Genomic DNA, 27,913 nt, shown 5'->3' with positions numbered 1-27,913 from the left:
AGAGGGACAAAGCCCCAAGCAAAAGTGAAGAAGTGCAGAGTCCTTAGGAGACAGAGTGTCCTGCAACACTGGAAACAAGGGATGCATGGGGAAACTGGAAGGAGAAGGCTGGAAGAATGATTGCATACACTTGGTTGCTTCCCTGAACACAGGGCCAGGGGTTAGAATTGATTCCTTATATCTGTGAGAGGTTTGAGGAATGGCACAGTCAGGTCTGTGCTCCCGTGCTGCACCGACAGCAGTGTGGAGAATGGGTGGACAGGCAAGTGGTTCCAGTTAGGAAAATGGGATAGGAAGTCCTGTGAACCCCGAAGTAAAGTGGTAACCACGGGATTATCGAAAAGAAGTCATTTGAGAAAATATGTGTCAAAACTGACAGAGGTTGAAGATCTTTTGGATGTGGGTGTATGAACAAAACCCAAGATGCGGACCAAGCCAAGATGCTGCAGGGGGCCTCTGACCCAAATGGATGCTGCTGGCCTTAGTCCAGATGGGGAGCTAGGAGAAGCAGGTGTATGGGGAGAAGACTGGGCTTGGTTTTAATGATAAAGCAGTTTAAACACAACAACATCCATGAGATAGAAAAATAGATGTAAGGTCATGCTATGCAAGTCAGCAGCCACGAGCACACTGAGCATTGAAATATATCTACTTTGTGCTGAGATGTGTGTAAGAATAAAAATACACACCAGATTGCAAAGGCTTGATATAGATAAAAGAATGTACAATACCTCTTTCATCATTTTCATGGTGATTACATGTGGAAATGATAACATTTTGGATGTAATGGGCTAAATCATATATGTTAATTAAATTAAGTTCACCTTTTTAAATTGTTTAATGTGGCTACTAGATATATTTGCACATATATCTCATATTTCCATTGGACAGTGCTGATGTAAGAAACTTTTCTTGAATAATTTAATGAATTTTAAAAAGTCCTTCTCCGTAAATATAAGTTTCTTCTTACTGAGTTGTGATAAACCTATGAAGTTGACTATTTTCTTCTGTCTTGTCTTTGTAAGTAACCTTGTACCTCACACATATTCATGTTTAATACAGGCAGGACTCTCATTACTAAAATGAATGATAAGAACAACATTTTCAGGAGAAAGTTGAAAGCAAAATGAGACTAGAAACATCTGGGAAGCAGGCATGAAGGAAAGCATAGAAGATTCAGAGACAGAGTTTTGGGCCTCTACACCCTACTCTCAGCATAACCTCTCTGACCTTGGCAAGCAATGTCCCCTCTGGCCTCATTGTCTAAAGCTGTAAAATGAGAACTAGACTAGCCCCAGTCCAAATTTTGACTTGATGTTACGATTTCATGAAGCTCAAAGGATTTTGTCAGGTTTTATAAGTATTGATGGCAGTTGGCTAAAAGAAAAAAATGAAATTCCAAAGGCAGAGGGAGGTGCATTTACAAAGACATGAACTCCAGGAGAAGCAAAACTTTTAGAGAGAATAGTGAGTTGACTGGGCATCTTAAGGTAGATTTTTAGGGGGACAGTTTTGAAAAGTTTGAGGTTAAACCATAGAGGATTTTCGATGATACACTAAAGAAATAGAACTTATCCTCTAGGTTATCAACTCTTCCCACCCCCAACCCCCACCCCCAGAAAGCATTTGGCAATCTCTGGAGATATTTTTGCCTGTCACAACTAGATGAGAGGGGTTTGCTTGTGGCACGTAGGGGTAGAGACCAAAGATGTTGCTAAATAAACATCCTATATTGCACAGCCCCCTAAAGCAAAAATTTTCTGGCCCAGAGTGCCAGTGGTGCCAGAGAAACCTGGCTCTACGTAACGAGGAGTGATTCCAGATTGATGATCCTTGAGCAGATTGCATTTCTTTACATTCTCAACTATGTGTATTTTAATCAAGAGAGCTGGAAAATTTACACTGTATTCTCCATTCTCGCATAGTCCATGGCCACAAATAGGCCTATTTTTTTTTTTTTTTTGGTTCTGCCAATTTTGGGGGTTATTTTATTTTACTTTATGTTCTGGGACACATATACAGAACATGCAGGCTTGTTACATAGGTATACACGTGCCATGGTGGTTTGCTTCACCTATCAACCCATCATCTAGGCTTTAAGCCCCAAGTGCATTTCTCCTAATGCTATCTCTCCCCTTGCCCCCCAACCACCCCCTACAGACCCCGGTGTGTGATATTCCCTTCCCTATGTTTATATGTTCTCACTGTTCAACTTCCATTTATGATTGAGAACAAGCAGTGTTTGGTTTTCTATTCCTGTGTTAGTTTGCTGAGAATGATGGCTTCCAGCTTCATCCATATCCCTGCAAAGGACATGAACTCATTCTTTTTTATGGCTGCACAGTATTCCATGGTATATATGTGCCATGTTTTCTTTATCCAGTCTATCACTGATGGGCATTTGGGTTGGTTCCAAGTCTTTGGTATTGTAAACAGTGCTGCAATAAACATATGCGTACATGTGTCTTTGTAATAGAATGATTTATAATACTTTGAGTATATACCCAGTAATAGGATTGCTGGGTCAAATGGTATTTCTGGCTCTAGATCCTTGAGGAATCACTGCACTGTCTTCCACAATGGTTGAATTAATTTATACTCCAACCAACAGTGTAAAAGTGTTCCTATTTCTCCACAGCCTCACCAGCATCTGTTGTTTCCTAACTTTTTAATAATTGCCATTCTAACTGGAGTGAGATGGTATCTCATTGCGGTTTTGATTTGCATTTCTCTAATGACCAGTGATGGTGAGCTTTTTTGGCATGGATTCTTCAGGTTGATGCTTTGTGAAATTTTATTAAGCCTTAGAAAGAGAACACCAATTAGTGGAATGAACCAACCTGTTCCAATAAGTAGAACACTGATTTCGAAGTGACCTGAAAGTGAACTCATGAAAATCAGGAATATGTTTTCACTAATTTGGAATTTTATTTTTATTTTTTCTCTGATATGAGAGATGTTGAAATAGCAACAGACAGAAACTGTCCTTATTGAATTTCCATCTGGAAGCAAAAAAAAAATGGTAGAAATATTAGAGTAACTCCATCTCAGTTTTGCAAATTCAGAAACAGAGCCCTGGAATGAACAATTGTTTGTAAAATTACTGGAACCTAGTAGGTATTTAATAAACGTAACTTATCCTCTTCACTTTATTCATTCCGAGAAAAAGTGTGCCTGGGTAACATGATTCTGATTTCTTGAAGCAAACACACATTTTACAGGATTTTTGTTTTTCAAAACTAGTCCCAAAGTATCATTTTTAACTTACAAAATTCTCTTACAAATTTTCCTGCTTACTTCAAGCTAAAAGTAAGATCAGGACAATGACTCAAAAACCAATCAAGAAATAGGCAAAAACATGTGCACTACCATCAAAAACTCTGTCTACAAAAATGGTCCAGCAAGTAAAGAAGTGATCTGAGCATTAACTGACAAATTGAATGGAGAAAAAAAAAAAAAAAAAAAAAAAAAAAAACTGCTCTCTTGATGACTTTGTTCTATCTAATGGCATTAAACCTCACCTTATGTTGGTAACTACGAGATTTTTATGTCCAGCCTAGACCCCACCCCTGAACTCTGAGCTCTCATAGTCTCCTGCCTTTGTTGGCATGTCTAGTTCAATAGCCACATGATATCTCAAACCTACTATGTGCAAACCAAACTGCTAATTTCTATTCCAAACATGCTTCTCCAGTGGCCACCCCACTTCAATTGATGGAGATTCCATCTTTCTAGCTCTTTAAGCCATAGTCCTTTACTGTGTTAACTTCAAAAATACATCCAGGAACCAATCTTATTACCTCATTCTTATCTTTACTACTCTATGGTGATCTCCCTCCTCTGTGTCACTGCAATCACTATCCAAATCAGGGCTGCCCACTCTTTTGATTTCCCTCGGCCGCATTGGAAGAAAAAGATTTGTCTTGGGCCACACATAAAATACATTAACACTAATGATAGCTGATAAGCTAAAAAAAAATCACAAAAAAAATCTCATAATGTTTTAAGAAAGTTTATGAATTTGTATTGGGCCACATTCAAAGCCGTCCTGAGCTTCCACCCTTGCTCCTGAGTCTATTCCCATCACAGCCACCAGGGTAATACTTCTAAAACATAAGTTAGAGTTATTCCTACCATTGTCATTACATTTCACTCAGCATCAAAGCCAAAGTCCTTAAACAGCCTTCGAGGGCCAACATCAAGAACCTTAAATTTGTTTGTAAAGGACCATAGGATAAATATTTTAGGCTTTGTGGACCAGGTCTGTGTCTTAACTATTTAACTTAAAGCAGCTAATGAGAAAAATATAAATAAATGGTTCAGGCTATGTTCCAGTAAAGCTTTATTTACAAAACCAGGCAGCAGGCCAGATGTGGCCAGTTGGCCATAGTTTGCTGACTCCTGCTTAATAGTCTCCTTTTCTGCTTTATTTTTCTTTATTACACTCAAAATCACCTGGCATACTGCTTATTTATTTGTTCATGTCTTTTCTAATTAGAATATAAGCTACAGGAAAGAAGACACATCATCTCTATGCAATATTTTCAGTACATAAAACAATGCCTGGCACATAGTAGGCATTCAATAAATATTTGTTAAACGAATGAATGAAGATGAAGATGCAACCATGCAGAAGATCATTGGTCTGCTGGCTGTCATATCCCTTAAAGGCAGTTGGGGCACTAACATGTACAGTCCACTGAAAATACTACCATGAAACTATGTCATTACATTAGGGAAATATTTCCAGCACTGGCATCTAGATTTCTTGATCATAAGGGTACATAAGGGAAACTGTAAATTAGAATAACGGAGAAGAATTTCTTATGTTCCTATAAGACACATGTTTGAAAACCACTCTCAATATCTATCATCTCATTTCATCCTGATAACAGTCTTATATAGAGAAAAATCATTTATTCACATTTATTAATTAAAGAGAAGAGAAAGAGGTTAAAAAGCTTTTTGAGAGTCAAAGAATTAGTCAATCCTTCATAGAACCAAGCCTAGAGCTTACACCTAGGGTTGTTTCCACTGTGCAATTACTTTGCCATGAGGTATTTTTCTCTTATGGTACATTTGATTCTCAGTAGTTAAGGTTTTATGTTGTACAATAAAAGAGGAATATATTCGAGGGGAAAATGAGAAGAGCTTTGATCCCTGAGCTACTTTGCAAAGTTGTGAGAGAGAGCAAGGCAGTTAAATTTACCCATCCCTGAAAATAATAACTCTCTCTCTAGGCTTTAATCAGAGAATTATTGGGTGCTAAATGACAATTTGCTAGTAAGAATGAAGAATTAAGGCAATATTTACTGGGAAGGTAGTAAAAACTTTAAAAAATAACCAAACCTTTAAACTTCTATGACCTCTGTTTCTCTAGAGACTTTTCCACTGAGTTTTGGCAAGGGCACTCATGGTCTTGAAAACTATTCTGAGAGTTCTTCCAGCTTCTTTCTTAATCGTGGGTTTGGGGAGCCAGTATCTGTTTTCTTAATGGCAAAGAGGCAGGCAGTAGGATGTCTGAATTCCTGTGTCTGAGGTCAGTCACATCCTAAGGAAGAAAAATGAAATGTGAAACAATGCTTTTTCAGCATGACATTCTGATTTATGGCATTTGGCATGCGTTGGCATTGTTTCTTTTGGAGATAAAAATCAATGTAAATTTAATGTAAATATGCCTTATGTTTTTCAAACTAACAGCTGAAGCATGTAACCCCTCAACACCTTATATATAAAAGGAAATTTCAACTTACATATAAACATTAGATATAAAAGGAAACTTACATAAAATTACAACTTACATATAAAAGGAAATTTCAACATTTTCTGGCTTCCACATTGGGGTCCTCCCTTCTATCGGTCATCTACAACTATGCAATCAGAAAAATCTGTATAATCAAAAATTCACCAGTCAAAAACTTATAATGGTATCCTAGAGAATAAACTCCTGATTCGAAATGGCTCATTGAGCAATGGATTGAGAGAGAACTGGAGCTGCCTCTGGGCTCAACAGGAATAGAGAGGTGGCATGGTTGTGGAAGGGGGAGGTAGAGACACAGTGCCTTAGTTTACCTTTCCAGAAGCTCTCTGTCGTACTATCTTTTTTTTTTATTGCATTTGGCGTACATGTGAAGAACATGCAAGATTGTTGCATAGGTACACACATGGCAGTGTGGTTTGCTGCCTTCCTTCCCCTCACGTGTATCTGTCATTTCTCCCCATGTTATCTCTTCCCACCTCCCCACCCTCCGTTCCTCCCCCATTTCCCCCCAACAGACCCCAGTGTGTAGTGCTCCCCTCCTTGTGTCCATGTGTTCTCATTTTTCAACACCCGCCTATGAGTGAGAACATGCAGTGTTTGATTTCCTGGGAACGATCATTCTCAGCAAACTGTCTTACTATCTTAACCTTCTCTCTCAACTTCCCCTTTCAGCTCAGGATCCCTCCTGCTGCCAGCCCATTCTGTGGTCATGCTTCCCCTGGTCTAAAAGGCTGCTCATTCTGATCTTTTCCTAAAATGCAGTCCCTCCAGCGCTCTAGGACCCTACCCAAGTTCCATCTTCTCCATAATTACTCTAACCTCTCTCACCTTCAGACTCTTATGAACATTTTGGTCTTTGCCATTCAACTTAATGCTTTTTGTTACTTCCTAATGCTTAAATATTTCATATATGATCATCTCCCCTCTCTTAACTTCAAGTCTGAGGATTTTGATTTATTAAATCCTTCAATAGTGGATTCCATGTAGTGAAGATGCATAAAACAAACGACTTTTAACTTTCTTGTATATGTTAATTTCCTTTGTATTCTTTGGGTTTGTAGTTGCTGTGAAATGAAATTCAAATTTTTTAGCATGACATAGAAAGTCCTTTCTAATCTGGAGTTAGCCTACCCCTCCAGGCTCATTTTGCACTGTTCTCAAGTTTGCCACCTCCCTTCACTACATTTCCATTCCACAACACACACACACACACACACACACACACACACACACACACACCTTATAGATTAGAGCAGTGCTAAACTATTTGGTATTTCTCAAGTTTGCCTTGTTTTGCTTTATATACATGTTTTCTTGACATCTTCTAACTTTTTTCTCAGTCCACATTGCTATCTCCTTCCTAAGCTACATGGACCATTCCTCCTTGCATCCTTGAAGACTCAGCTTACTTACAACTTCTCTGGAAAGTCTGTTTGATCTCCACCCTTAATCCCATCCAACATGAGGTGCTATCATTGTATCATTATACACATTGTACCAATGTATACCATTGTATATATTCTTCTATAGCAATGTCAATCATACTCTAACAGTAAAATTTGCTTGTCTATAAGTCTTTTTCTCCTAAAAAAGCTTCTTTTTAAGAATGAGGTTCTTAATGTCTGTGTCTTCCTCATTGTCAGAAGCATTTAATAAATAGGGATCACTATATAAAATTCCAAAGGGAATTTTTAAAAATTAAAAATGTAGAGGCAAGGGTTTCCCCTCAGGGAATCCAGGAGGTTGAGGCTGCAGTGAGTTACATTTATGTCACTGTATTCCAGCCTGGGTGAGAGTGAGAACCTGTTGCAAAGAAGAAAAAAAAAAATTGACTGGACACTTAGGATAGGATTTCCCCAAGACTGAGATGAGACTCAGATTTCTTTAAAGAGTCTGTGGTCTGAGGGCTCAACCAAAGCTACCATAGACCCTAGAGCTTCTCAGAAGCTGCTTGTGATTGGGTAAAACCAAACCTGAAAATATGGCTGGAGCTGATATATTCCCACACTGAATTAAAAAGTAGGCAACCAGAACCAGTCTTCTATTAATGAAGCCAAATGTCATACGCACTGGCAGAGAAGAAAAGTTTACAGGGTCCAGTTCCATTTTCATAAAGCAGAATAGAAAAGCACGTATTTGGAGTTGAAAGAAAATAAATTTAAAACTGACACAAGCTTCAAAGAAAAATTAATATATATATGTGTATATATATGTATATATATATATATATATATCTTAATGAATCCTATTCATTTTTGCATACATGTATATCTCATATATATACCATATATATTCTATGTGTGTGTGTGTATATATATATATATATATATATCTTGTATGTAAATATATATATATATATATATATATATATATATATATATGAATGGGGTTACTATGGGCAAAGTTAATCTATCGTATTTCATTCCTGAAAGAAAATTATAAATGCTTTTGGATATTTTTATAAATTAGGAAAAATTTTAATACAGAACAATGCAAAAGTCGTATTGCTTGAGTTAAATTGGTTACCGGTTTTTAAATCTCAGGAGTTGAACATAATTTTTTCATTATAGTATTAAAAATTTTATAGAAAGGTAGGTTTATACAACCTGAAATGATGAGTCTGAAGTAACTGAAATATTATCAGCATTCTCCCAATCTTAGCCAGAACCTGCAATAGAAACTGTTTTGCATAGAAGAAAGTTATATCTTTCTTCTGCTTTAGAGAAGATGGAAGGCTAAAAACAGCAAAGGGAAATAAAAGCATATCATTTTGTTTATTTTCTGACAGTTAAGCAATGATAGTTTCCTTTAATAGAATATTAAATATTAAATAATTATAATATATTAATAAATAATATTAATTATTTAATAGCATGAATAAACAAATTTTGATCATAAAAAGAGATAAATCCAACTTATCTATTAGATACTGTCTACAGGATAGAGTACTAGAGGACCAGAGTCACAGCTTAGGTTTCTTCCCCTGAAATATACATAAAATGAACTGTGTTTATTCAGTATCTGCTGCATTTTTCCTAAACTGTTCCATTACCCAGGGATTTTGTAAGTGCAGTTCTGCATACTGTTTGTGTTATTTTCAGGATGTGTAATCCAGAAATATAAAATTAATTACAAAGACAAACATTGGATTACTGAGTTCAGAAAACTTAAAGAATGCTAAAAAAAATTGTGGATTTGACAAATGGAGAAAACTTTCTTAATGCAACTCATATTGAAAACTTTAAGTTTCTTAAATGTAAACAAAAATATTGTCAGACTAATACTTCTTTCCAGTTGGCATGAAAAAGTTTGAGACCTGACAGGCTATAGATATTAGAGCACTGGCATGAGACATTAACTGTTGGTTGTATTTTTTTCCATAGAGGCTTTTATAGCAAGGGCTATAACTGACTGTGACGGGCTTCGCTTGGTTAGGTTTCTCTTCAGTTTAAAATCAACACCATGCATCTTCACCGTGTTCTTTCTTCTTTATCTCCCCAACATCATAACATTTCTTTCTTTCATTTGCCTTGAATGACCTCCAGACATAGGCCACTGGTTTTCCTAAGAAATAGGACAGAACCCATTAGAAATGCTTATTTGTTTTCCTGGCAAAATGGCATCCATGATGCTTTGCTGCTTCTCAGAGAGCTAACTGCAGCACATATGGCGTAGGACTCATCTTGAAAGGACAGGTTGTCCTTGTTGAAAGAAAGTTGTTCTTTCCCTTTGGAGAACATCTGGGAGTAATATTCCCATGTATCAACTCTGTTAGCTCCTGTCTCACCCACACCGAGACACCTGGCTGCCAGATACACACAATGGCTTGTCAAATTCCATCATTTCACCAGCAGCACAGAAGATCTTTGGATTGGGGTGGCCCAAGGGTGTAATGTTTACCAGAGAAAACATCACATTTTATCTTTTCTCACTGAACAATAATTATCAGAGAAAGTTGATCAACCAACCCTTGTGATTTTTCTTTGTGGTAAAGACACATCCGACCCCCTTATCAGCTTTGTTGAGCATCTATTGCAGAAGTGAACTCAGATCAAATTTTTAAGGTATTTATCAGACTTTCATGAGCACCCAGATGTGTTTTTCTCAAGGAAAATACAGCCAGCCTTTATTCTTCTCTGAGCATGAGTATTCTTGCTATTTTTGATAATATTCGTTATATAACTTAAGAAGGATTGTTTATATGCTTAGATAGGGTGCTGGAGATTTTTTAATGAGGCTCAGGTACTTCAGCTGTTTCCCAAGAATTCACTATAATTTAAATTCAAACCAGACTGAACTCATCAACACATTTCTTTGATGAATTATTATTTAGGTGAACTGACAAAGCACTGTGATTTTTCTATCAGTCATCAAATCTGCCCCTTCACAGTCGGCAATAAATCTTTATTCTCTTCAGCAAGAAGGCTCTAAATATGCTTGTAACCTGCTGTTTGTTGTGGTTTTTGAGGTGGATAATGTTAATCTACTTTTTTAATCTGATTCAAACAGTATCTAGCTCTTTATTGGGTTCAAAACTAGAAAAGACACCTTTCTGCAAATTTGCTCCTATGATAAATGCTTACCAAGGACTTAATAATGTTGTATTGCTTTATCTTAACAGCTACTTAAGGTGCAAACACACTATGAAGAAAATTAAAGAAGATAAGAAAATAGAGTATCTTTGCCAGTGATGGAAACAAGATCACCTCTCAATGAACATGACTCTACAGGATACTTATCAAATAATCAGGCAGATGAGTCAAATATTTGCTCTCTAGTGATAAGATGTTGCTATTTTCTGACAAAGTAGAAACTTAGGGATTATATCTTTTTATCTCTTTGTATCTTATTGATCCATCATTAAATATTTTTTTAATAAACAGCTTTGTAGTTTGCTGCATTTTGGGGCTAGTACAAAGATTTCAAGATTTCAAATTTGTCATCTAAACTGGATAAATCTAGAGAAGGATATCTCAGTCTTGGCACTATTGACATTTTGGGTTACATAATTCTTTGTTGTGTGAGACCATCCTGTTCATCAGAGTATGTTTAGCAGTATTCCCGCTCTCTACCCACTAAATGCAGGTGGTACCTCCTCTCCCCTGGTTACGACAAATAAAAATGTTTCCAGAAATTGCCAAATGTCCCTTAGGACATTTTCTTTCCCCTAGGAAGAAAAATCACTCTAGAACATCTGATCTAGAGTAAGATCTCCAGTATATGACACATGGAGAAAAAAATTGAAATATGAAATATTCGCAGGTAGGCATTCCTCCAGAAGCAGACATTGAGACAGGGATGGGAGTGCAAATAGTTTATTTGGGACATGACTTCAGGAAGTGTCAATAGGGGAATGGAGGTGATACAGTGATGGGAAGAAAGCCAGTAAAAGATATGTTGTCAAACTGGGTACCTCAAGGGTAATTAGGGCTCATTATTGCTTAGAACACAGTGCTAAACATTTCTCAAAATTATTCAAACTATGGAGAAGGGAACAAGATTAATGTTATCCTACGTCTGTCTCTAAAAGTCATTAACTCTTCCACCTTTCTAGCCTTCTCTTCAATGAGCTGCAGAGATTCTTGCAGCTACAGAAAGCCTCAGGCACAGAATTTCAGAGCTTACAGTTGGAAATTGTAGGGGATGCTTGTCTGGAAATGGTGAGAGCCTAAGGGAAAGTCAACTGCATCTATCTTGATTGCTCTTAACTCTCTAACTTCTTCTCCCCACCCTAATTTGTCTCTGATCCCATGCATTTTCTGTGGAGGCAATATCCCCTCAAGGGAGCAAAACTTAACCCTTTTTTACACTGTTCCTTTCAACTAAGTCTTTACTTTTTATTTCCTCTTCCACTCCTCTCTCAAAATTTTATGATCTATCAAGGTCTACTTCAAGTGTCACTCACTTCCTCAACGTTCCCTATGCTCTTATTCTAAGAAGTCACCTCCTGGTCCCATCTTTGAACTTCTAACCAACCTCCCATGCTTACCCTCATTCTAGCTGGAATTAAAATTACTGTTGTGCCCCTTCACATCTGCTAGTTAAGTTCCTGGAGAAAAAAGATTGAGTTTTATACAGGCCATACTTCCCAGGTGGTCTAACATAGTGCGTTGAACATATTAAGTGCTCAAAGTTATCAATTGGAAGAAAAAATATTTTTATCTTTCAACTCTCTTTTTCTTTGGAAGAAAATTTACTTTTTGTCACAGTTCAATTTTTGGGTCAATGTGGGGCTTCATGGGAGTGCTTTGTGAACTCTGGCTTCCTCAGAAGTGGTGATGACCACAAACTATCAGTCTGGGGAAACTCCACAATCCCTCTATAGAAATTGCTCTAGAAAGGTTTCTCCTGCCTTTTTAATCAGTGCTAATTATTCATTATGGCATTGTGGGTATGCAAAGTCACATACAGATGGCCCTGTCTGAAGAATTGCGAAGGACTGCCTAGGCCCTTTTGGTTATCCAGGTGTTTTCTATTTTTTTCCACTGCCAGGGTGGCTTGTGTTAAATCTGGAAAGACAGATGCCTTACCAAATGCAGATCGACTCCTGAATGTATTGATGACGACAGTATGGTAATGATATCTTAACTTCCTTTGCTTAGTGATATTTTCCTGAATAGTTTCAGTAAAGGAGCTAGCATACCAGGGAAGATTTTCTGCCGCAGATAAACACTGAGTATATTTTACATTCTGAATCAGTGTTGGTGTTGTTGGTCAATGATTCAGGAGGAAGAAACAATTCTCCCTTCTGCTATCCAAAAAAAAATCTGAAGTTTGGAGGAATGGGAATAGCATGTTTTTTTGTTTTTGTTTTTTTAAGGTTGGTCAAAATTGTACAACTTGTAAGTGGCAGAGCTGGAATGTGAATCTATGCCCATCTGATTATAGAAATGGGCAACGTTGGTCACGCTGCCCAGACTTAACCCTCTCCTACCAACATCCTCACCATTCTACCACTTCTTTTTTCCAACAGGCAGCCCTTGTTCATCACAGTTTTTTTGCCAGAAGGGAAAACACAAAAGACATGGATGGGCCCTAAGATTCTAAGGACAGTTATCAGCCCTGAAAAAAATCCCCTAAATTACTGCCTTGACTACTCCTAACCATAATAAAAGAAATAAATGTAATATTCTTCATTGATATTATTGTTCCATTAATCCAAGCTATCAAATTATAGAATAATTTTTTCAGGAAAGTGAGGCCGGCCTTATCTTCAGGTACTGGACCCGTGTTCATGAGTCCTCAGTGGTCTGAATGGATTAAGAAAAGAGCATCAAGATGGAGACCTTCTGCCCCCATGTTTTGTCATTCATGTTTAATTGGATTCATTTTATTTTCAAAAGGCTAATTACACCTATAATTATTTCCAAAGTTCTTTGCATCCTCAATATAATTTAATTAACTTGTAATTTATTTTTTACATCCATAAAACCAATTCCAAAAATATCTTTATTGAAATATATATAACTAACATGACACAAACTTGTTAATCCACTCTACCCATTGTGCATGTTTGTGTCTTTATTGTGGTCTTTCAGGAAAGGAATTATTTTTTAACCTTGTAGGAGATAGCATATGTAAATCCCCAAAAACTGCCTTTGTTCTTCACTGCTGAAACGTGATTCCCTCCCCAGTTTCCTGTGATAGGAAAACAAAATGGGATTAAACATGTGGTGTTTTGTTTTTGTTAACAGTATTAGGTCATCAGCTCTTCCCTGTTTCACACATTCATACTTGGAAATGGATGTAATGAATTATCTATTCCTAATTCCTTCTTCAAGAAGCTTCTAGAAATAGAGACTGGAGACTCTTAGAGAAATGGAAGCAGCAAGAGGAAGTTAACGTTTATATACATGAGCCATAAGGAATGTATCCTTCTTTATTTCAAATTGGCAACAAAACAAGGAATATAAGAATTTATGTATATGTAGAACACATACTGTTTTGTTTAATTTACACAGAACATAGAGTATCATATGCATCTCTGCTTAATATTTTAGACCTCTAATTATTTAGAAATGAAACCAGAATGTGCAAGTCCAAAGGGTTAGTTTTCTCCCAGCTCTCACCAATGATTCATTGTCTGGAACAAATGCAAAATGTATGTAGATCTTAGCCTAAGATCTATTTATGCTACACACACTCACATACACACACACACTCACACACACACACACACACACACACACACCCCTACATATATTATCTATAATATGCATTATGCATGTTACATGAAATATATATGATTTGTACCTAATATTAATAACTCAGTTAAAATATTTTGTTAACCATACTACTCAATTTACTGAGCATTCTAGAGAATAGAATTTGGCTTCTAAGAATGTTCTTCAAATTTAAATTATAGTTTACTATAAAATTTATGATATCTCTCACTTGACCAGCAGAAAACTTGAATAAGTGGGTACTTCTGTTTTTAGCCAACAGACCATAGAAAACTCATATATGAAAGAGAGAGATTGGGAAAATGGCTGGTTTGTGTGCTTGTTTGTCTGAATCTTGGGTTCTTTGCCTTACTTCTTCTGTCCACAGATGATCTGAAAAGATTATAACAAAAAAGGTGAAAGACTAAATAAAAGTGTAGTCCAAGAAATATATCTGAGAATAGATATTTAAGACTACATTGGGATAAATTTCAAAAATATGGTAACTCTAAAGTCTATGTAATTTAATGGTCAAATTTTTATTCCTTGTAGCATTCTTGCTGTATTTTGTTTTTGTTTTTTTGGCAGTGGAAGCAACAAGAGATGAAATGTTACATCATCTTTTTTATAATGAGGAAAACACTGATGTGTACTTCCCAACCCCCAATCTTGAAAGAATTTTGCTCTGAGTTTTAAATTCGTAAAATCCATAACAGTATGATCAGTATGATCTGTCAGTTGTGACAGAAATAATACATATATATGTATTTCATATATATATATATATATATATATATATATATATATATATATATATATAGTGCCATTGAAGCTGGCAGTTTTATCTAGCACTGTCCTGGAAAGAAAAAGAAAAATTTTTTCTTGAATGAAAAAGAAATGCATGTTTTCTGGCTGGAATAATGTACTGGGTCCTAGGTTCTGTAAGAAATTTTTCTTTAAATTATTCATCCCTCTTGGCTCTGCTTCTTATGTTTCTTCAGCAAATCTAAATACAGCAGGAAAAGCAGACCCCAGATGGAGGACATTGGCATTCCAGATTACGAGTTAGACTCTGAAGAGTTTGATAAGAGTGAGTCAGCCTCCCTGAGTCTGATCAACTCAGGAACGCTGACAACCCTGTGATAATTTTAGTAGAAAGACATATTGTCTGCCCCTGGAGACGTTCAACCCCATCCTCACCATCCACAAGTATTCTTATCACTAGAGAAAAAGAAACAACTCACTTCAAGCAAGATTGTCTTTTCTAGTGCGATTGCATTCTGTAAGAAATTTCTCCGGTAAGATTTTGCATCCTATCTTCTGGTCTAAGTAGTAGATGACACCTGGAAACACAGGCAGTGGGCAGGTGTTTTTCATGGTATCCTTTGATAAGAACTGAGAGCTAGCTACCTTTAGAGCCTGAAGAAAGACACTTCTAAATAAGGCCAAGATAATGTGTTCCAAGTCATACCACATTTTTAGTGATCAGGACTAATGCATAAATGAAACTTTGAGTGCCTAGGAAATTGCCCTCCAAAAATCCTCCAAATGGTCACTTCCTTAGGAAGTGCACCTAGAGGCAACTCAAGATTGTACTTTCTATGAGAAATCCAGAGTCTATAAGAAAAATTAAGTCTACAGGAAGGGCCTAAAAGCCTTATCCTGAGTTTGTTGGTTGAGGGAGCATCCTACACTTTGGGATTTGAGGGAAGAAGAAACTTACTGAATTTCAGATCCTTGTTTGGAAATGAAGAATCCTAACCAAGACCCTGGCCTCAAAGGAGAACTGCTCAGCCTCTATGGAGAGTAATTAAACAAATAAACTGATAGAAAAATAAAAATTTTTCTCAGTTGTATTTATTCTTTTGCAGCAAATAAGCAAATGGCTGACTCAGCCTTTGAGGATCACCACTATGATGAGTTTTACCTGGGAGGCTTCTAAAGCAGAAGTTGCCATGAGCATCTCTTTCACTGTGCCTAGGGAGACACAGCCAGGAAATATGTTAATGGATATTAACTTAGATGAACAAAATGTATTTAGGTGAACAAATATTATAATTTTATATTGTAATTACTCTTTGATATGATTGTGTTTTATTCACTGATTTTATCAAGTAATATCACTAGTTATTATGAACAAGCCACATTTTATTATAATGGCAGTGGACATTATAAATTAATATAAAATTCTTCCAAGTCTCTTACAGCCTTTACTCGATGATACCCTGTGTTCAGTAGAAATGTGGTTGCTTCTGAGGGATTTAAGAACATAACAGATTCTTAGAAAGGTGAAAGTTATTTAAAATTATTTTATTATATAGTTCAGGCATGTTTATTATAACTATGATAAAATGCTGATAAGAATAAAATGTCAAATCACCCATAATCACAACATCCAGAGATAATATTTTGGCATGTAACTTTATCTTCCAGATTATTCAAAATATAGTTTGTAAAATATATCAAGAAAGAGAAAGAGAGCTTTTTGGTTTCAGGAGTAATTAAGAGCAGCACAGCCCCCAAAGCTGGCTGGCTGATACTGACTAGCTCAGTGAACTGGCATACATTGTTCAACTTCTCTATGCCCTCACTGTCTCATCGCTAAAACAGATGCATATTGTCTGGTAGAAATGGTGTCTATCCCCAGATCCCATTTCACCAGACCAAGTATTCGGTAAGTGGTAAAAGAAAGAAAAAGCTAGTGTCTCTCTAGTGCCTATTTTCTTCTTATCTATCCTACCTCTATTATTTTTTACTTCCATCATTCCTCCTTCTCCCCTGGATTTTTAAAATATAAAACAATTAACTAAACTTACTTTCTTGACAATAATCAATATTAAAACTTTGTGTTGCCCAAACCCTTTTTGAATTTAATATAAATTTTAGCTCTCTTTTCAGGAAAAAAATTAATAGTATATGGGATAATACAAGCAGGTATCTGGATAATATTTCAGGCCACTCATAGACCTTACTCAGCTCCCTAAAACAGCTAGAACCCCTGTTCCAGTTTCACTCCTTCCTTTGCTCTCTAGTTTGATTTTCTTATCTGACATTACTCTCAATAACACATTAGAACCTTTCCTCTTCAGGGGCCACAGGAGAGTTTTCCTCTTGGTCCTCTGAAGTTTCTTTAAAAATCAACTTGCAAACAGTAGATTAATTGGAGAAAAGGCTTACACATTTATTTAATGTGCATACACAAGAACCTTCAGAATAGAGACCCAAAGACAGAGAAGAAACTGTTCATTTTATGCCTAGGTTAAACAAAGTATGGATGATTGTGTAGAAATATGATTGGACAAGAAGGGTATGATCTCATGCTAATAGAGTGAAGAATCCCAGCAAGGCCTGTCTGTCTGGATTTTTCTTGACCCCCCTACGTATGTATTCCTATGTTCTGGGTATGAGGCAGGACCCTCTCCGGAATGGGGATCTTATGACCTACAGTCAGACAAGGTATATCAGATAATTTATGACCAGTTTTTACACAGAAAGATGTGGAGAGAAAGTTAAAGTAATATTTTTAGGTTTTTTGGCTGGCTTTGGGGAAAAGGAGTTCTGGTTTCTATGGCCTGCCTTGTAGAAAAGAGATTCTGGTTTCTATGATAGTCCTCCGGGGAGAATGGGACTATGAAACAGGAGGGCAGGACAAGGTCAGAGAAAAACTTTTTCTTCTGAGGACTTCATTTGGGGGTATTCTTTTCTGAGTCTCAACACCCCTCAATCCATTGGTAGACCAGGCTTTCCATTTGCTTCTGCAGTTTACAGTCAGCAGTTACGAGGCTAGTGGGCAGAGACGGGGATGGAGTGTTGGATATGAGAGTGAAAGAGGAATAGACATCACCAGTCACTTCTCACAACCTGCTGGACCTACAGATGATCAGTTTAGCCACCTGTGTACAATCAGTGATAAACATGACAAAAAATATTTGTGACTCCAAAACATGTGGGGAAATAAAGAGAAAAATAAATAGTATAAAACAATGAGAGAACAGTCTCAAAACTAGCATGTTCTGCATAATATGGGAAAGTCTTTGTGGGCTGTGGCTACCAGATGCTCACTGTTCAAAGATTTCATTACTGTGCAATTCATAGGCATCTAAAATACCAGGAAATATACTAACAGCATTTGCAGTCCATCCCAAACCAGGAAGATCTCAAGACTGCTTCAGGTGAGCTCAGCCTTTTGCTTTGTTCATAAAGTAACCTGATCACTTGCTTAAGAGAGAAAATAGACTGTTTTTTATCCTCGCCATGAAATTCCTGCCATAAAAATAAGAAATAATATATGAAGCCTTGGGGTCAAATCACCCACTGGTTTTCAGGAGTTCTCAACAGAATTATTATGCTTTGAAGCAACAAAGTGAAGGGAGATTATGGTTTCATACTAGTATTTGAATTTCCTGAGATTTGTTTGCTTGAGAAAGACCCCTATCATCATTGAAATGTTTAAAGAATTGAAAGAGCTGTTTTCTTGTTCGCAAATCCACTTTTTGACATAGAAAACTCTAGGATGGAATGAAACAGCCACTGAACTTAAAACTGCATTTTATATGTTTGTTTTTATCTGATAAAAAATACCAACCCAAAGATTCAATTTGTATCATTCTTCTTGTCATACTCTAGTAACATCCTTAAATATTAGAAAATCTTTACTTTAACAGGGGAAAAAAAAGATAACAGATTCTCCGCCACATGATATCCCATGATATTTTCCTCAGTTGTTAGTCACATTGTACTTTTGGCCATGCCCCAGAAACCACAACCCTCAATTACATTTGCTTTCAGACATGTGGAAGAAACACATGCTAAAGTAATTAACGAAATTATGACATTTACATTTTCCCCTGTCACTCCCTGTGATTCTTCAGCATATGATTCTATGTGAACCAAAACAATCATACAACAAGCTGACCACGTTTATCCTTATCTAACGCTTTGAAAATGTCAAAAAGTAAAACAGAAGAAAACAGTTTTTTTTCATAGACTGAGCACACTCTACTCCCTGTCTGGCAACCAGAACCACATGTGACAATATCAGGAAGATAAAGCATCCTATCTTATCCCAAAGTTATTGACTCTGCACACAGCCAACTGAGTTTGATGACTAGTAGCTCTGAGTGGTCTCATTTGCCCTGATATATTCTGTGATAGATTCTAGTGCTCATTGAATGGAATGTGTAGTACAACTGGAAACTAATGACCTTTAAGTAGAAAATGAAAGTAGAACATCAAATCTTCATAGTGTCAGGAGATTTGTTGTAGCAATGGTAAGCATATCTTCTAACTCTATCAGCCCATATGTAATAGAATGTCTTAGAAAGCAGTAAGAATGTTGTACATTTGCTTATGCCCATATTACCCCATTTATTTATAGGACTTTTGTTCACTATTGACTTCATATCTTCATAATCCCACAAGCATTCATTAATCATCTACTGTGCACTGAGAACATAGGCACTGCATGTGTAAAGATGAATAAGACATGGCCCTTGCTCTCAGGAAGCTCACAAAATAGCAAGAATGAGACATATATGTCAATAATATTGCATAATGGGACAGAGTTATAACCAAGCTAGCTAAAACACTCTATGAAGCACAGATAAAGAGACTTCATCTGTGAGTCACAACAGTGGCTGGCCCTGACCACAGCCAAGAAATATGTCTTTAGTAATCATACTTTCTATGTTTTTGTTTGCCCTTCTACATCTCCTCCCTACCTATCTCCACCCTGTTCTTGCCTCATGAAGCTGACCTCTGAAGACTGGACCAACAGGCTCTTTTGCCCTCTTGGCTAGAGATAAGAGGGTTAGAGGAAGAGATTAGGCTATTTGTTCCCCTCTACTTTTCTGCCTAGTTTCCACGGACGGGTGGAATCTTTCTACCAAAGCCCATAGCTCCTGTCATAGCCCTTTCCACACAACTCCCCTCTCCAGGTTGCCAGCCCCACTCTCCCCTGCCCCTTTTCAGCCTAGGAGGAATAATGATCCCTTGTTGACTTCCTACACTCTGCCCACACCTAAATTAAAAAAGACTGTTTATTAAATTCTCTTCAGTTACCTAGTTTGAAAACATTGTCTGCTTCTTGCCAGGACTCTATTGCAGTAACCCTCTAGGAATTTAAAGGATTCAATAATTTCCATGTACTTGTAAAGAATCCAGCTTGGGAACATAGAACTGGGATTTCAGCAGTCACCAATCAAACCCATCACAAATGTCCTCAAAAGATACTCCTCGTAATAATTCCAGTTCTTACCCAGGAAAGTCACATGACTCTAGAACAGGCCCTACCTCATCAATCCCGCCATAGGCAAGTCAAAATAACAACAGCATTTAGGACATGAGACACCGAAATATGGCACCCTAGCATGTGAGGAAACAACACATAGAAAGAATTCTTCCTGTACCTTTTCCCCTGAAGCGAGCCATAAAACCTCCCCTGAAAATAGGTCATGAAACTCTCATTCCAGAGAAGTCCTCCATATTCCTGGAAAAAGGAATGTCACAGAGATATCAAGAAGCACTGGGACAGAGAGCCCTTCTTAAGTCCTCCCAGTTTATTATCATTAGATCATACTCTCGTGTTCTCTAATCATACCTCTGCATGACTGTCCATAAAAATATAGTTTTCCCTGTTCCTTTGGGTCTTTGTTTCTGAAGGCTACCATGTCACATAAAACTTGCATTAAATAAAAATATATGCTTTTCTCTTGTTAATCTGTCTTTTGTTACAGAGGTCTCAGCCATAAACCTTGTGATGGGTGAGGAAAAGCTATTACTTTTTTTTTACACTGACACCCACCATTCTGCAATAAAGCCAGAGTAGACAGAATTTTAAAAGACCTCCAAGCTTCCCAGCCCCTGACACACATACACACACACACACTTTTCCCAGGAGTTTAATCAAATGCCCATCTAGTTGCTGCTGTGAAAGAATTTTGGAGATGTGACTAGGGTCCCTAAGAAGCTGTCCTTAAATTAGAGCTATTACTAAGCACATGAACATTTCAAGGCCAGAGAGTTTTCTCTAGCTGGTCGAAGAAGTGGACGTCAGAGGTATATGCTCTGACTGACCTGATAGACAGCAGGCATCCATACTGTGAGCTGCCTATGAAGGCCATGTACTAAGGAACTGAGAGTAGGCTCTGGGAGCTGAGAGAGGTCCTTGGTCAGAACCAGCAAGAAAACAGGACCTCAGTCCCACAACTACATGGAAATGGATATATTCAACAATCACTGAGCTTAAACTCAAATGAGAACCATAGCTTGAGCTGACACCTTCATTTAGCCTGCTGAGACCCTGAGCAGATAATTTGGTTATGTCATGCCAAGATTCTGCCAAACAGAAACTATGAAATAATAAATTTGTGGTATTTTATAGCTACTAAGCTTGCAATAATTTGTCCATCAGCAATACGGAACTAATACAGGCAACATGGTAGCTTTGCTTTGTCTTTGGGAAATGAATTAACTTAAACATGGTTTTGTTTTGTTTTGTTTTGTTTTTACCCGAGAAAAATAAAATGTATCCCTCTCAGTGCAAACACTTGGATATATTAACATATTATCTATTTATTTGCCTTATTATATAGTATTTAGTATACTGCCTGATATTGAAAGAATCTAATAAATAGTTACAGAATGAAATATGTAGGAATCATTTGATGTAATTTTCATTACTCAGATTACTAAATTCTAAAAGCATCCATTATTTACTAGACTCCGTGAAGGATTGGATTACTTGCTACCAATATCCACTGTCTTTCACTAGGAGAGGGTTATGCTTTCCTGTACCTTTGAAGTAAGGTTTGGCATATGATTCACAGCAGCTAATAGTAAGCAAAAGCAATATGATCACTGCAATGCAGAGCCTTGAGTCCTTTTGCGCTCTGCCCTACTTTCTCCCTGCTCTCATCACTAGCATGTTTTCAGGTAGGGGGTGCTCTACCTAAGGTTTGGGGCCATCATGATACAGAGTAGAGCCCCAGTCAATCCACAACTGCCATGCAATGTAACCAAGAAATAAACCTTTGCTGTTCCAAGGCATTGAGACGCTGCGGGTATTTTGGCACTATGGCATAAGCTAGCCTATGTTAACTGATACAGATTTCAATAATACTGGTACCTTCAAGAATTATTAAGAATTATATGATCTCACTTCTATGTAGAATCTACAAAAGTCCAATACATAGAAGCAGTGGGTAGAACAGTGGTTACCAGAGGCAAAGAGGTGAGAAAACAGGAGAAATGCTGATCAAATGGTACAAAGTTGCAGTTATATAGGATTAATATGACCAGATATAAAGAAAGAGGAGAATAATAATACTGTGTTTAGGGCCGGGCACGGTGGCTCAAGCCTGTAATCCCAGCACTTTGGGAGGCCGAGGCGGGTGGATCACAAGGTCGAGTGATCGAGACCAATCTGGTCAACATGGTGAAACCCCGTCTCTACTAAAAATACAAAAAATTAGTTGGCATGGTGGCGCATGCCTGTAATCCCAGCTACTCAGGAGGCTGAGGCAGGAGAATTGCCTGAACCCAGGAGGCGGAGGTTGCGGTGAGCCGATATCGCGCCTTTGCACTCCAGCCTGGGTAACAAGAGCGAAACTCCGTCTCAAAAAAAAAAATACTGTGTTTAATACTGAATATCTGCTAAAGATTAGATCTCAGATGTTCTTACCACACATACAAACCGTGAGAAAATGGATATGCCAATTTGCTTTCCTGTGGTAATTATAATTATTATTATTATTATTATTATTACATGGAATCTTGCTCTGTCTCCAGGCTAGAATGCAATGGTGTGATCTCGGCTCACCGCAATCTCTGCCTCCTAGGTTCAAGCGATTCTCTCGCCTCAGGCTCCTAAGTAGCTTGGACTGCAGGTGTGCACTGTCATGTCCAGCTAATTTTTGTATTTTTAGTAGAGATGGGGTTTCACCATATTGGCCAGGATGGTCTCGATCTCTTGACCTTGTGATTCGCTTGCCTCAGCGAATCCCCAAAATGCTGGGATTACAGGTGTGAGCCACTGTGCCTGGCCTTCTGTAGTAATTATTTTACTATGTATATGTATGTCAAAACATCATGTCATACACTTTAAATATATTCAATTTCTATGAGAACAAAGTGGATATCCATTTTCCTTTAGTACTGACTACCTCTTGGGCCAGTATAATTTCTGTTTCCTTCCTGTGGTGCCATCTCTAAACATAAACTTTTAACATACAGGCTTCTTTTAACTGCTCTCATTTCATAGATAGAGCCAGGTCTAGGATCCTGAGAAAGGCTCTGTCTAAAACAAAAACATGCATAGGTTTTGTGAGAATGTTTTCCCACTTACAGAGTATTCTCATTTGCTTTCAGAACCATGGTCATATTTCAGGGTTTAAATGGAAGGGTGCTTTCCATATGGGTGAGTCATTAATCATAGCAATTGTAACTTGTATATATTTTAAACTATGTGCAAAATAAAAAAGTTTTGGTTCTAAAATGGCTTAATCTCAGAAACTCATCACAAAGTAACTGTCCCTTCCCAGAAGGTGTTAAAGGCCTGTGAGCACCACAGTCTAATATGACTTCAGGCACTTAGACTCTTACCTCCACACCTCACTTTGTTTGCTTACTCAACTGCTAATGTTGACTAGCTATTTGGTATCTACCAAACTCTCTCTTTTGGCACGGAGGTCTATGCATACTTGGTTAACCACTCCTATGCCAGATACTGCAGGAATTCAAAGAAAATGTAGTCTTTGCCCTTCATAAATGTGTAAAGTTTTATAAGCTTCAATTTTTCAGCTTGGAAACTTGCAGAGTATAAGGAAAGACAGAAAAAGCTTTGCCTGAGATAAACAGCCATTAATGATTCAATCTTCCCCATTGCTTTCTGTTCCAGTGTCTACTGTCTAAAATAGTCCACCATGCTGAGGAACACAGAAACAATATCAGGCAGCTCTCCATGAATAGTTTTGAAACATTGTCTTCCCTATAATCCTCAAACATCTATTTCTCCATATGTCCCAACTTTCCTTTTTCCTCCTAGAAAATAAAAAGAAAAATTCTTACATCACTGTTCCATTTAATTTTGCCATAATGCTTTCCTTCTCAGAATCCCCTAAAGACATTCAATGTCCTTCCAAATCAGATAAAAATTGGCCAGCAGCTGTTAAAGATTCTTTGTCAAATGACCACAGTGCTCTCTTGTTCAAGCAGATGAGATTTCTGGTTCAATTTATGATCCCAGAAGAACCACTCAGCCTCCATGAGGTACCAAGAGTAGGATTCTAGCACTTGTAGGGTTCAAGGGGAAGGTTCCCCTTGGCCCTCTAAAGATTCACTGAAAAATCAACTCACAAAAGGTATATTAATTGGAGAAAAAGCATACAAATGTATGTAACATGTATACACAGGAGCCTTCAGAATGAAGACCCGGAGATATAAGAAAAATTGTCAATTTTTATACTTAGGTTCAACAAAGTATAAACAGCAGTGTAGAAATATAATTGGACACAAAAGTTATGATCAAATGTTAATTAGTTCTTTTTCTCTTATGAGAAAATGCATCAAGGCCTATTTGTTTAGATTCTTCTTGATCTCTCTGAGTGTACATTCCTTCCTTCTTGGAGGTGGGGCAGGACTCTCTCTGGAATGATCTTATGACCTAAACAAGATCAATAAGATAATTTCTTTATGGTCAGTTTTTACACAGAAAGGTGGAGGAAGGTTGAGTAATATTTTTAGGTTTTATGGCTAGCTTGGGGGGAAAAAGCGATTCTGGTTTCTGGGACCTGTCTGGGGGATGCTAGTTTCTATGGCTAGCCTTGGAGGAGAATGAGACTGAGAGAGAGGGCAGGCGAAGGTCAGATAAAAACTTTTGCTTCTAAGGCCTTAATTTGGGGGTACTGTTTTGTGGGCCCTAACATCCTGTAGTACTAGACCAGGAGGCTGCTCTTATTTTATGAAATATGGACCAATTGGCATCTTAACACCAAAGACCTCATAATCTTGCTTTCACATTCAGTCCTTTTTAACACAACTCAATCCAGACATCCTTTCTTTACATTCCCCTCAAAACTCCCACCTGAGTTCATTTATTTAATTTGTTTCTCTCACCTGGGATACCCTTCATCTTTCTCCTTCATTTTTTCAAAGCCTTTTCCCAACCTCAAATCTCAGTTCAAATTTCATAAAGCCTTCCAGGCCTTGCATGTAACCCCCAGAGACTTTCTCTACTCTGAATGCTCTGTGGTTCAATTGACAGCTTCAGTCACAAAGCACAGAGTTATCTGTGTCTACAATGTGCCAAGTGCTAGGGCTTTAAAGAACTGCCTGACCATCCTTTGCAAGGCTTTCCATGCTATCTGGGAGAATGAGATGAATATTTAAGATGATAAATATCAATATATTCCCTCAGCATATGCCATCTTATCTCTATCCACAAAGCACCGTGATATGACAGAGTGTACTGTGTCAGTCATTTGACATTTAGCATTTGTAAAAATACACACATGATGTCTTCCCACAAACACTGAGGTGTTAGTTGAGGTGGTGATATAAAAAAAGCCTCTCTTTAATAATATACAAGCTCTGTAAGATCACACCACTCTGTGACCCTTCTAGTTTCAAGATCAATACAACACACATGGCCCTGTGTCATAATAAAGAATGCAGACTCTGGAGGCAGAATCCTCTGTCTGAATACAATTGAGCCACTGACTGGGTGTGTGTTCTCCAGCAAATTTCTCTGTCCCTGAGTTTCCTTATCTGTAAAATGGGGCCATAAATTTACTTAACTCATAGAGGATTTAATGAGATAATGTAAGTAAATCACTTTGCACATTGTTTGGCACATTGCTAGTTAATAAACATTAGATATTTTTGTATTAACTCAATAAACATAATGCAAGTGACTGGCAGTCCAATGATGTAGTTTCACTGCCTCAAAGGAGTTAGGGGCACAGCTGTAAATAATACTTTCTGCATGATGGATTCTCTCTGAGTTAAATAAAATAAAATAGAACTTTCATGCCTAAAATCTTGTCTTAAATTTAATATTTCTAAATGCTTCATTCCCTGTTGCCCAAGGGACCTATGGCGGGATTCTGGCATAAGCCATCTCCACCCTGAGCAGTGGGCTAGAAACTTTCAACTGGGCACTTACCTTCCGTCTGCTATTCTATCCCCCATCAAAGAGCAGACTGAAGGTAAATAGTCCCACAATCTGTGCTCTGTCCCACAATTCATGCTCTGCTGGCATGAGCAAGGCAGGATTAAGGACAGAACAAGCATACACCCTGGTTCACCCAAGCCCCTTACAGGTTAGGCTTGTTGTCCCAGTGTTTTTATTAACAGCACTTCCACTTGTCCCTTAGACATGTATTGATTTGTACAATAAATTACTCAGCCACCCTAGTTATAGAGTCTACTATTCTATCCCCCATCAAAGAGCAGAGTGTAAGAGAGAAATATGGGCTGAGTTTAAACCCAACTTTGACACTGCTCGTTAGCCATAGGTCTTGGGGCAATTGCTGATTTTGGCTAATTGGTAAATATCTTGGTCCATTCAGACTGCTCTAAAAAAAAAAAAAAACTGTAAGTTTTTGGCTTATAAAAATGGAAATTTATTTCCGTTAGTTTTGAAGACTAGGAAGCCCAAAATCAGAATGGCAGCAGATTCAGGGATGGTGAGGGTCCACTTTCTGGTTCACAGATGGCATCTTCAGCCATGTCCTCACATGGTGGAAGAGGGAAGGCTTTCTGGAGCCTCTTTCATCAGGGCACTAATCCCATATGGGACCTCTGCCCTAATGACCTAATCACCTCCCAGAGGTCCCACTTCGTAATACCATAATGTTGGTGATTAGGTTTCAACATAAGAATTTTGGGAAGATACAAAAATTCAGACCATAGCAGTAAACTTCGCTCATTAGTAAAATGAAAATAATAGTAACTACCTAGCTCTCATGGTTATGAAAATTACAGAATACACAAGTAGATGTCCAAATATGTGAAGTCTTTGGCCTTTCCTTTATATGCTCCATGCACGAACAGAAAACACTCCCAATGGTGCCTGCTTGTGAGGTTACACTGCATCTGCAAGGCACCTGCTTTGAGGTTATTCTGTGTCTGCAGAACAGCAGCACAGGCCGTGTAGTGCATGCGTGTTTCCCCAGGCAGTGAAGAGGGACAAGGCCCTTCTGGGGCTGTGTCCCAGAGGCTCAGGGGAAAGAGAGAGACCCTATGGCTCCTGATAACAGGTTTTAGCTGTAATCATTCAATTACACCCTTTTATGTTCTATTTTACCGCATCTGAAAGAGGCATGGATATCTGGATATCTAATAGCTACATTTACTGGGAGGTGAGCTACTAAAAATAGTCCCGCAATCTGTGGGCGGGTTTCCAGGAAATGCTTGACTTGTTACAGCAGAACTGCAGAGTCTGTTAATCAAGACCTTCATCTGAATCACTTGCCCATGCTGCTTGCCCAGGGCTGAAGGCTTAGCTCTTGTTCATACCAACTGAGATCGAATAGCAGAATCTTAAAGGAATACAGGCAATTAAAAGGGAGTTGAAGACTAATACTGAAATATGTATGAGGATTGTACAGTAGTGACTTTAAGCAAATCTGAAGTATCACACCACAAAAACTACCAGGACAAAATGTAATTCATTAGTTTAATTCCCTCGGAATGAGATTGTCTCTAGAACTTCAAGTCTAACGATGATAGTGTGTTTTCATTTGTGGATCCTCTCATACCTCAAGCTGGAGAGGCAGAGGGCCCATGCCCTTTTTAAAGATAAAAAGTAAATATGATGAAAAGTCTTTTAACCTAACAGATGGATGCTACTGGTGATATTTCAGAATATTTAACAGAAGATATTTCAGTTTTCTTGCAACTCTTACAAAGGGCAGAGACAAAGCTGATCAGAATGAATTTTCGTTGTCAGAATTTTTGAGTCTGGCATTTTCCTTGAGTTTAAATGCTATAT

The 27,913-nt window shown here is 37.7% G+C and overlaps 1 long non-coding RNA gene across 4 annotated transcripts in view; it reads right to left on the bottom strand.

The window, feature by feature from the left end:
* LOC141584276 (uncharacterized) overlaps positions 1-27,913 on the bottom strand; it is a 207,790-nt gene that overhangs the window by 105,489 nt on the left and 74,388 nt on the right. For all 4 annotated transcript variants that reach the window (XR_012517216.1, XR_012517218.1, XR_012517217.1 and 1 more), the window contains exon 3: positions 5,350-5,551. This is a non-coding gene — a long non-coding RNA (uncharacterized LOC141584276). The remainder of the gene's footprint in view (positions 1-5,349; positions 5,552-27,913) is intronic.

The sequence above is a fragment of the Saimiri boliviensis genome, chromosome 4 (assembly GCF_048565385.1).
Source record: "Saimiri boliviensis isolate mSaiBol1 chromosome 4, mSaiBol1.pri, whole genome shotgun sequence".
Classification (NCBI taxonomy): domain Eukaryota; kingdom Metazoa; phylum Chordata; class Mammalia; order Primates; family Cebidae; genus Saimiri; species Saimiri boliviensis.
This window is presented reverse-complemented; position numbering and strand designations above follow the sequence as displayed.